The sequence below is a fragment of the Cottoperca gobio genome, chromosome 11 (assembly GCF_900634415.1).
Source record: "Cottoperca gobio chromosome 11, fCotGob3.1, whole genome shotgun sequence".
Taxonomy (NCBI): Eukaryota; Metazoa; Chordata; class Actinopteri; order Perciformes; family Bovichtidae; genus Cottoperca; species Cottoperca gobio.
Genome location: NC_041365.1, coordinates 5,074,642 through 5,085,668, shown reverse-complemented (window position 1 = coordinate 5,085,668; position 11,027 = coordinate 5,074,642).

Genomic DNA, 11,027 nt, shown 5'->3' with positions numbered 1-11,027 from the left:
TCAACTTAAGCTCTATAACTAAAATAATTTGACACAGAAAATTAAATTCCTGACATTTTTGGAAACAAACTCACGTTCCATTGTCTCAGAACTTTGAGCCTATCCAGAGAGTTTATTTTCATTGGTTGTTGCTGACAGTTAACTAAACCACAGTGGTGGGGGCAAAAGAAAACATCTCATACTCGTAGCTTATTCTGTAGTGAGTTCTTGAGCTCTGGGATCTGGGGAAGCCATAATTAGCTGGTGGTCTGTTTGAACAGAGTGAATGTGGAGCTGTGGGACGCATGCACAATATTCCCAGATGTCCTCCGAGCAACAGGTCAGCATGGGAGTCTCCTGCAGGTGCTACAGCAGCTATCTCTAACAGATAAAAATCGGTGGATGCGGGTCATAAAGCAAATTGAATAACCTGTGTGATTACATATACCTGCACTTTTGATGAAAAACAAATATTTGAATACAACAAATGATCAAAACAACAAAGACTTATAATAGTGGTACCATGGGGGGAAACAAAATGTGAGAAGGTACATGTGATTTATGACTCAAAAGTGTTTATTGTTGGTTCTTCCAAGGAGCAAGTTGCATTGAAACAACATGCGTTCAGGTTGTGTCACAAAAACAACCACAATCCCAAGTACAACCTATAAATAGAGCGAATATAAGGACTTCTTCATTAGGGACATTTAGGTTTGTGTAGACATCAATCTTCTGTTAATTAGAGGCTCATGAGCCTGCATCAACCTGCAGAAAATCATATTTTTAAGCAAAATCAGAACATCCTATTGAGCATTTGCACCTTCCTCATTAAAAATATCTATATAAATACAAATATAGATGTATTATCTAGACTAAAATATATCCTTAGATGTATTGAGGAAGCATAGGACTAGATTAAATCAGAACATCCTCTCTCTCTCTCACACACAACTCGTGCAGTATAATCCAAGTCTCATTCATTCAGTCATATGCTCACTACTTCCCAAACATATGCATTTTTGCCAAAACCTTACAATTTAAAAACTCTTTGGAGAAGTAGAACGCCAGCACAAGTTTGTGAATGCAAAAATGTTTGAAATAGGAAGTTTTTAGCAAAAATGCATGTGTTTGGGAAGTAGTGAGCATATGACTGGATCCATGAGATTTGGATTGTACCGCAGTTGTGAGTTTAGAAACGCATATCTTGATATTGTTTTGCTGTTTTTTTTGGATTCTTATTTGACTGGAGAACAAAGTTTTCTTCAAGAATTCAAAGTAACACAGGGTTAGTAATTGATACATTTCATCATTTGAAGGTTGAAAGTATTTCTTTAAGCCAAAAGTTTCCTTCCGTTAAATGTTCGTAAATGTCCAAAGACTACACAGTGAAGTTCTGTGAAGTTCTTAAAGGAATGCACTTGAAACTATCATAGATGAAAGAAACGGAGATACACTTTATCTATAGTGTGTTCCATATCTCTCCATAGGGTTGTTGAGGGATGATTCTGGGAGCATTACTGTGTTTTTGCTTCACGGGTTGCGTGCGGAAGGTAAAGCCATCAGCTCTGACCCGAGGTCCTCGCCTGCAATCGGGGGGAATCGATTCCCACCCTTAGATCACCGTGGCTGTGTTATCTTAAACTTGAGGCTGTTGCTCTGACATGGAGGAATGTCACCTCTGAGGCTTCGAAACACACACACACACACACACACACACACACACACACACACACACACACACACACACACACACACACACACACACACACACACGTTATACACACACACACGTTATACACACACCAAGGGAGATTTCTCACGCCTACCAAACAGGGAAATAAATTCCAGAGAGAGAAGAAGAAGAAGAAGAAGAAGAAGAAGAAGAAGAAGAAGAAGAAGAAGACTCCTGCAACTCAACTTCTGCCCCCCTTTTGATGTTTGAAGGTAATGGGATAACCGCTTGTTATCAGCGTGAAGGCATCTGGCTCTCTGGATATAAGTGTGCTATGATAAACTCTTTGATGACTGACACACACACTCTCTCCCGATCATTAATCACCGTTTATATCTCCATGCTTTGCCCCTGCAGTCCTCATGCGGATCTAAAAGTCAAAGGTGCAGGCCTGTGTGTTGATAATACCAGGCAGGAGCTGTAAATCTTTGTAGAAATGGATTTTCTCAGGCATCTACATAGATAGTAAGCCCACGTTGTTGTTAGTTTGTTTAAACTAATTCAGCTTGCTGTCTTCCTCATTTCATTCTCTCTCTGAAGTTCCCCATTACGGGGTAACAAGAGCTGGTTTACATTAAACCTCAACACCACAAAAAGACAGGGGGGAAGAGGCAGTTAAACTCACACACACACACACACACACACACACACACACACACACACACACAGGGGGAGAAAGAGACTAGATTTGCAAGTCTGGTTTCCATTAGAGCTAATTATCTGTGTTTCATCTCAACCTAAAGCAGTTAGTGTGTGTAGGTGCAAGTGTATACATGTTTGTGTGTGCATGCTAGAGTCTCTTTTTATTTGTGTTTTTGACTCATGCATCTCAAACCAAGACAATCATACCTGAGGACATTCTCTGAGCTGCAAGGAAATACTGCCTTACATATCACCGCAACCCCCATCTCCACTCGTCAGTAGTGGAATAAACTATGAAGATACAGCACAGATTAATTTATTTGTGCCATACAGCTGAAATTGTGAGCATATTTAGACTGATTGAAGAGATCATATAAGTTAAATTCTCTTTCTTCTTGCGTTTTCTGCCTTTTTGTCTATAATGTGCATTGAATTTGAAATCTTCGATTATGAGGTGTGCCTAATCAGTTTACAAAACAAACAATGCAGAAACGTACACAACAACTCAAAATTCTAGAGCAAAACACTCACAATACTGTCAAATGCTTTCATTATTATTTCATATTTAGCATATATTTATTATGAAACATTGTCTTGAGGTCAAACTGGTTGTTCATGTGTCAAACCTACATTAAAAACTGGGGTTGTGGGGTTTCAAAGAAGTGGAAATCATCCCTTTAATGGCACACATCTTTGTGCTCCACACATTCTACGTAAGTCATTTGAAAGAGATAGCATTGCTCTTTAGAGTCAGGGGCTATGTTAAAGCAAGCAGGAAGGAATAGAGTGACAGGAGTGACAGAAAGGAAGTCGGGGCAGAGCAGCCCAGTAACATAAAGAGCACTCACACTCACACGTTCCCTGAGGTCGGTGCCAACTGCACCCATCACTCCTGACCTGTGACCTCTCAAAGTGACCCCTCCCCAGACTACAGCGACCCCCAGCTGGACCACAAGCCACCACATTCACCTCCACAAAGCAGGCTCTCAGTTCACTAATACCTCTCAGATGGATGGACAGAAGAGTACAGAGAGATGGGGATTGAATGATGGGTTAGGGAGAAAAAATGTCAGAGTTTCAAAATGAACTTACAAGTGAGAAAAAGAGGAAGCAAACTCAAAGAAATGGGGGCAGGAAGGAGGGAACAAACTTATACGAATCCTCTCAGCGCTCCTGCCTGAGGCTGTTTATCTTGCAGATTGAGTTAAGCGCAAGCCTCTTATAACTCTCCACATTCCAGACAATATCACAGTGACCCCGTTTTACGAATATAAACATACGCGCTTTATCAAAGACCAGCACGGCTCATTCAAACACATAGGCTCTTTCTCCTAACTTAATTTACCTCACCTTATACAAAGTTCCTTTATTGGATTTGAGTTTTCTAATTCTGTCTTAAAATGAGGAACTTTAGGGGGTCTATTGATGGAGATCGAATAGGTTTTCTCCCTGTTTACCTTATAAAACCACAGTGGTTTTTTATCATGCATACATCTATGGACTATCTGTATGAAAAAACCCTGAGGTCACGCACAACACACTTTCTGTTATTTCTACAGAGAGAGACCATTGTTTGACTGAACATAGGTCCTTTCACAATGATGGGAGTGTGGCTGTCAATGTATGTTTCCTTGTTGTGTTAATAGAAGAGAGAATTGTCCCGACTCTGCCAGGCGACCACCTACGGTTCTGAAAAGTGAAGTGCCTTAAACTTGCATTCTTTTTAATGGCCAGAAGGGGGCGTCTTCACTGGTTGAAAAAATAAGTCAGATTGTATAGAAGTTAATGAGAAAATGATACTTCTCACTTGATTTATTACCTTAGTAAACATTGTCCTAATGAGTTTATTGTCTCAATCGCTAGTTTCAAGTCTTAGAGTGAAATAGATAGTGTTTAGTGATAGTCCTGTCAATACTAATTGACAGGTCGTTTCCACTGTGTTGTCCGGTCTGGGTGCTCTCCATGTTTTTGTCTTACAACGTTAACCCTTTGACAGTGTATTTTTAGTTCCTAAAAGTTAATTGTAACATTTTAGTTGCCAAAAAATGTACAACTTTGTTCCACTCTCTTGTCCTCTCCTTGTTACTTCTGGTTCCAAAAAAAAACAAGATGGCGACTCTTAGTATATACAGTCTATGGACTCTACCAGACACACACACACACACACACACACACACACACTCACACACACACACACACACACACACACACGCACACACACAAACACACACTCAGTGTTGCATCATCCTGGATTAGTTTTCTAGTTTTTCTCTGTTGAAAGCAATAACCAGAGCATAGCCGTAGTTTACAGGCGATCTGAGGGCCCCTGTCATGAGCGAGTATGCTCACACACACACACACACACACACACACACACACACACACACACACACACACACACACACACACACACACACAGTGTAAAGTGAGGGATGGCTTGGCAGTGAGAGCGACTCCAGCCTCAGTGTTGGTCTAAGGGGAGCTGTGCTGGGAGAGAAATAGCCGTTGAAATCTGCAGCCTTCACTCGGGTGTTCACTGTGGGGTGGTCTCTCTCTTTCTTTCTCCACCTTCTTTCTTTCTCCGTCCTCAGTACTCCTCTTATTACTTTGAGGTTTATGTCTCTCCACTCTGTCTTTCTCCCTCTTTCCCATCCCAAATCTCCCTTCCTCCTCATCATATTCTCTCCCCTTATCTGTCACATAATCTCTCTTGCTCTGCTCTATAATTCCCCTCTCTCATTTCCTCCTCTTCTTCCAACTCCCTCCGCTTTCCCTCTTTTTGTTTACCTTCACACACAAATACAAAAACACTCATCATGCCTCACTATTTACTCAGTACCGTTCGCCAAAAGTGTGTGTGCAGCGCCCAGAGAGTGTGAGTGTAAAGGAGGGAAACCAAGCCGAGACGGAAAAAAAGATGCCGGGACTGTAAGAAAGCAAAGTCTTGCTGATGCAGTGATTATCGTTGGCCTGCATTTTTCAAGACAATTGTTGTGTTTGGGTTTTTTTCTGTACTGCAGTTTAATATTAGAACATTATATTTGCTTTTCTAACTGTTGTTCTTCCGTCTGTGTCTCCCTTTCTTCTGTCTCAGAAGGTTGTGTGATTTTATAAGCCTGGCGTTTGGTGTCACGTGAACCCTTTGCATGTTTCTTTTAAGGTCCTGTCATGACACACAACTGAGGCAAAAGGTCTTGTTGAGACCAAAAGCACATATAAATGCAAGGTAGGACACATTAACACAGAGATGGTGAGAGAGGGAAAGAAGTCTGTCTGTGTTTGTGTGTGTGTGTGTGTGTGTGTGTGTGTGTGTGTGTGTGTGTGTGTGTGTGTGTGTGTGTGTGTGTGTGTGTGTGTGCGAAAGAGAGAGAGAGAGAGAGAGAGAGAGAGAGAGAGAGAGAGAGAGAGAGAGCACATGCATGTAGGAGAGTTATAAATAGTTTAATCATCTGGAGTACATTTGAGGTACAGTGTTTAAGTGAACAGGTCCGTTACCTATAGCCACAGAAACCTCAGAACAGACACTGTCAAGCCTCAAGCTGGTCACACACACACACACAAACACACACACACACACACACACACACACACACACACACACAGAGAGAGAGAGAGAGAGAGAGAGAGAGAGAGAGAGAGAGAGAGAGAGAGAGAGAGAGAGAGAGAGAGAGAGAGAGAGAGAGAGAGAGAAGGAGAGGGGGGGGGGGAAATCAATCAATCAATAAAGTCAAAGTAATTTAGCAAAACTGAGTTTAACAGAGGCACTGCCTCATTCGATAACACAACCTGACCACTCCGCAGCTTCAAGATAAACATTAACTCATAAATCCACACACAAATATGCGAGGAAGGTTTTGTCCAGAAATAATAAAGCTTGCATTGACCAGAGTGAGTTAAATGCCCACATCCTGCTTTATAAGGTCATCAACTCTGTTACAATTATTACCTGCATTTGTGTTAAATGGCTGTTTATAGACAGGGATTTTCACCTCCAAAATCTTTTTACACTGACTACTCCTATCTGCAAATTTATATAGCTAATATAAATTAATTTATTTGTATATCTTACAAAATCCTGCTTTTACTTCATCTTCTTTCCAAGTTTGCCACAAATGTAAGGCCCCCAAAATCAGCAGTTGGGGCAGGAAGTGGACCCTCCCCCCATAGCACATTTACACTCACACACACTGAAACCTGAGCCACAGGAAGTGGTCCTGCGCAGCATCATGTCAGGGCAGATTAATTATTCACCATTTGAAAAAATGCACCTTTTTCTCCTCTCCTATATTTTCCTCCTCCCCCTCTACTCCCTACTTGTCTTCTTCCCTCCATTTATTGTTTTCATTTCAGGTCCTCCAGAGAGGAACAGTGAAGGAGACAAAAAGCTCTGCTACCTGCGTTATCTCAAAATGAGCTGCGTTTAGACTCAAAATGAGCTGCTGCTGCGGTTCCACAGGCCCCAAATTCCGGGAAATATTCTCCTACGGTGTTCCCTGAAGACTTGCGGTATTCCTGCCCACAGTATCCCCACAACGCTTTTGTGGAATTTCCTAAATGGATGAAAAGTGAAACATATATCTTTCTTATCTCTCCATGGCTGTATTATTTTACTGTATAAACCCAACTGTGACAAGGTTGAGGGAGAGAATAAAAAGAAGAAGTCTGTGTTGGTTTTATAAGAACAGAGTGAACAAACCGTAAAACAACCCAGTTAACACATAACGTGGGCGATTAAAACTGTAAAACCTCCTTCCAGTGACCTCACCAGTAACTTACATTTCTGTAAGCGAGTCCAGAAGTCAAAACAGGATAAAAAAAGATTCTTGTTTCTTTTAGATTTCGATATAATAATATTTTATATATGGGTTAGTTGATAAAATACAGGAAGTCTTCACATAAACATGACAAATTTGCTTGTTTGTTCTTGACCGTAAACTGATGTGGGACCCATGTCATGAAACACCATGCTCTTCAACTTTAAATGTTTTAACCCTTCCAACTCAAATCATTATTTGAAATCAAAATAATCTCTTTGACATTGGATGTAAAACAAGTCAAATACAGCCTGTGCATGTGAAGTCCATGCTCATCATTTGCCAACAAATAATGTGTGCAATCATTTGTTGGATTGACAACACACAGACATATTTAACCACTTCCAGATAATTGCTCTTTTTTTTTTGGTTTTAATACATTTATCCATCCGTTCTATTGTCTTGTTGAGCAGACTTTTACATAAATCAAATGAGCTGGATGAAATAATGTAAAAAGTAGATGATCCCCAGCTCCTTCTATTAACATGTCAAAGCATCCTTAAGCAAAACACTGAACCTCAAACCATGCCATCAGTGTGTATGTGTCTGCAGGCTTGTTTTGTCCTGTTGAGGTGTAAAACGCTGTGTGAATGCAGTCAATTTATCTTACGTTGATTTGAATACTCAATAGTGTCAGACCTCTTTTATAGCTAACAAATTAAAGTAAAGTCCTTCCACTCGTTATTCTTCTTGTTACTTTTTCCTCTTGCTTTTTTAATGCATTGTGGTTAGCGTGCCACCATTGTGTGTGGCGTGCCACCTTCTTAAGACCTCTATGCAGTACTGTAACTGTGAGGTCTGCTATCTGTAATGAACAGTCATGTGGCTTGTTATTCTGTCTTTGTGCAATGTCATACCAAATGTTATTCACTGAACAATATGTTCCAGCTCATGTGTGCCAGCGGTTAGCATGGGACCACAGGGATGTGCACACAGCGCTACAATGACACAGTCGTTGTGCACCAGGAAGTGTCCACTCTCCTCCTCCTGCCAGGACTGTGACTGTGTGGATTATTCGAAGGTCAGGGGGGAGAAGGTTGTGTTAAGTAGAGTTTGGAAGATCAGCGGGCAAACACACTTTCCCCTCAGGCGAGTGGTCAAGGGACAATTGAGGGCACACACACTCAACCTCATGCACGCACTCACATACCCACAAGCGGTTGATTCTGAAGTAAACATCTTGCCCCATTAATACCCACAGTGCCTTGGGCTACTTGGCCCACTGGCCTACCCTGGTGACCCTTGTTACCGTGGTGATTAGATATTGGGAGCCTTCATCTGCAAACATTTAGCCGGTGTCACCCCTAATCTAATCCTGTCACCCCTAATCTAATCCTGTCACCCTGCCACCGCGGGCTCAGCACCAACACACACAAACATGCAACGAAGGACACACATTGTGCCACGTAATTTACAACTGACAAATGAATACATCTTCTCTCTGCTACGGCTGCTGTCAGGTGAAAACCTTCGAACGTGCTGATCTATTTTTATGAGTTAAAATGATAGTCTGCCTAAAATATATTTTGAGTATCAAACTCTCACCCCAAGGTGATTGTAAAACTGTTTATAGTTTCCTCCTTGACAGAAAACAGTGGCTGTGGTGAGCCTGAATTCAGTGGAGTTTCTTCCAGCAGCATAATTCATTTCTCCACTGACCATCTGGAGAAAACTATTATTGTCATATGTTTGCCAAAGCCTGGATACAGACACACCTTTTGTTGGAATTGCATATATAAAAGTAGGAGTATTAAGCCCTATGAGGTGATTATTTAACTATATATTTATCTAGCTGTCAACATGTTCTGTATCACTTAACTAGCTACAGTTAAACACACAGTTTCACTCTTTATGGGTTTACAAAATCTTAAGTAAGGCTGTTTTTCTTGTATTGTAAAAGGTGACATATTTTTAGATTAAAAAACAAAGATGTGTACCTATAACGCACATTTCCTTCATCATTAAATTACCATTGGCTGTCACATTCCGCCTCCTGATCTCTGAACTATGACACACAGGTCCTCCTCCTCCAGGCCGAACCACCATGGACACCGTGCCTCAGGTCACTCGTCGGATTACTAAGCACAGCAAAAGAGTGTGTTACGTCTGTAAATAAATCAATTACTCTATTAAGTCACAAATACATTTTGAGTTGTCAAGCAACTCGTTTGACATATAGTCATCCGACAAAAGATTAATATTATGTCATACTTTCCACATGTTTGCACCAAAAAGTAACATCCTAGTATTCGTCACAACAGTTTAAATGTTCTCTTAATATTACTTAATAGGCTGGTACAGGGATCTGCACACAAAGTCTTTCTCTGTAAGGTTGATGAAGTAGGTAAGATACACATCTCTCTTAAAATAACATTCCTCCTGTTAATACTAGCTATTAGGAAACACCGTCCAAATGCAATTTTAATGTAAATGATGGTGGACAAAATCCACATACAAAAATACCCTCAAGTCTATCTAAAGTTAATTTGAGGCTCCAGCAGTCTGAGTTGTGGAGATATTTCAAAGTTACAGTCCCAGTTGAATTACACTGTAAGGCTAATAACAAAAAGGGATTTTTGTACTAAAAAGAGTAAGTTTGGAAGATAATCACTTGATTTCACTCATTTGGGCAGCTGATGCCTCACGTAAGCTTGAGAGAAACATTTGTATACATTTTGCACAGAACAAGGACTTTGTCCCGTATCACTTACATTAGAAACGCATTGTGAAGGGATCTCTTAATAGCCAGTATAGGATGAATAATTACAGCCAGCAAAACATATTTCACTGTTCTTATGGGCACCTGACTATCGTTGACAGACAGACTTGAAAAATTGTGAACCTGTCCTTACCTGTAAAGCAATATTCTTTTGAGTTACAAGCCTCTTTCTCACCTGTGTTAAGGGTCTCTATATATGCTCTCTACTTCAAATCTTCTCAATTTGCATTTTGCTGCCAGACTTTTATCCATATAAATATATGTTTTGTTCTATAATAGGCCTACAATTCCTCTGAGTTCTGTTCTGGATGTTTGTAAAATTATGATAGTCATGCACAACGTCATTTATTTGAGATCATCCACTCACTCTTCCGGGAGTGTGTGATGGAATGATAGTGACCTCTAGCGGTAAAGACACAACACTGCAGGAGCTGTGACGTCTGTGAAGTCTCTAAAAACACAGCAACACCTGTCTCTGGAGACCTTTTAAGAAAGTGCAATTCAGAGGTTTGAAAACATGGCATGACATTACATGCCCTTTTTGTATTTGCTATTGTTGTTTTAAAAGCACATGGTGCAATGATGAGAACACCTGCAAAACAGGTTGATCAACATGCTGCTCTTATCTTGATCCCAACATATGGGAAATCACTTAACCTTACAGAACCGGATGCAAAAACACCAATAAGCGTGTCACATGTTTTGCTCATAACAGGCTTGTAACTCGTTGAGCTTGGGTATAAAGTCTACTATTTTAACTGGTCTGTGGGTTAGGGTGTGACAGATTGACAGATAAAGAAGTAGAAAGACAGAGGGAAATAGAGACAAAAGAAACATGAGAAGGCAGGGGAGATATCTTTTGTGTGCACCTGTGTGTTAGAAGAATGGGCAGTCTGGTGAGTGCGATCTGCTCTCCTGGACATAGAAGAGCCATAGATTTTATTTTGCTTCTTCCCTACCTGCTGTGTGACGTTATTATGACCTGGAACAACACAGAGATCTCTTGCAGCTAACAATCTTTTTCGGTCACTCTTGGACTCCTTGTCTTTGATTCTTTTTTTCCGTGCCCAAATCCCTGCTCTTTCTTTGCCAGGCAGCGTAAACTATAGCTCCGGTTAATGAAGGTGCTACTGGGGCAATA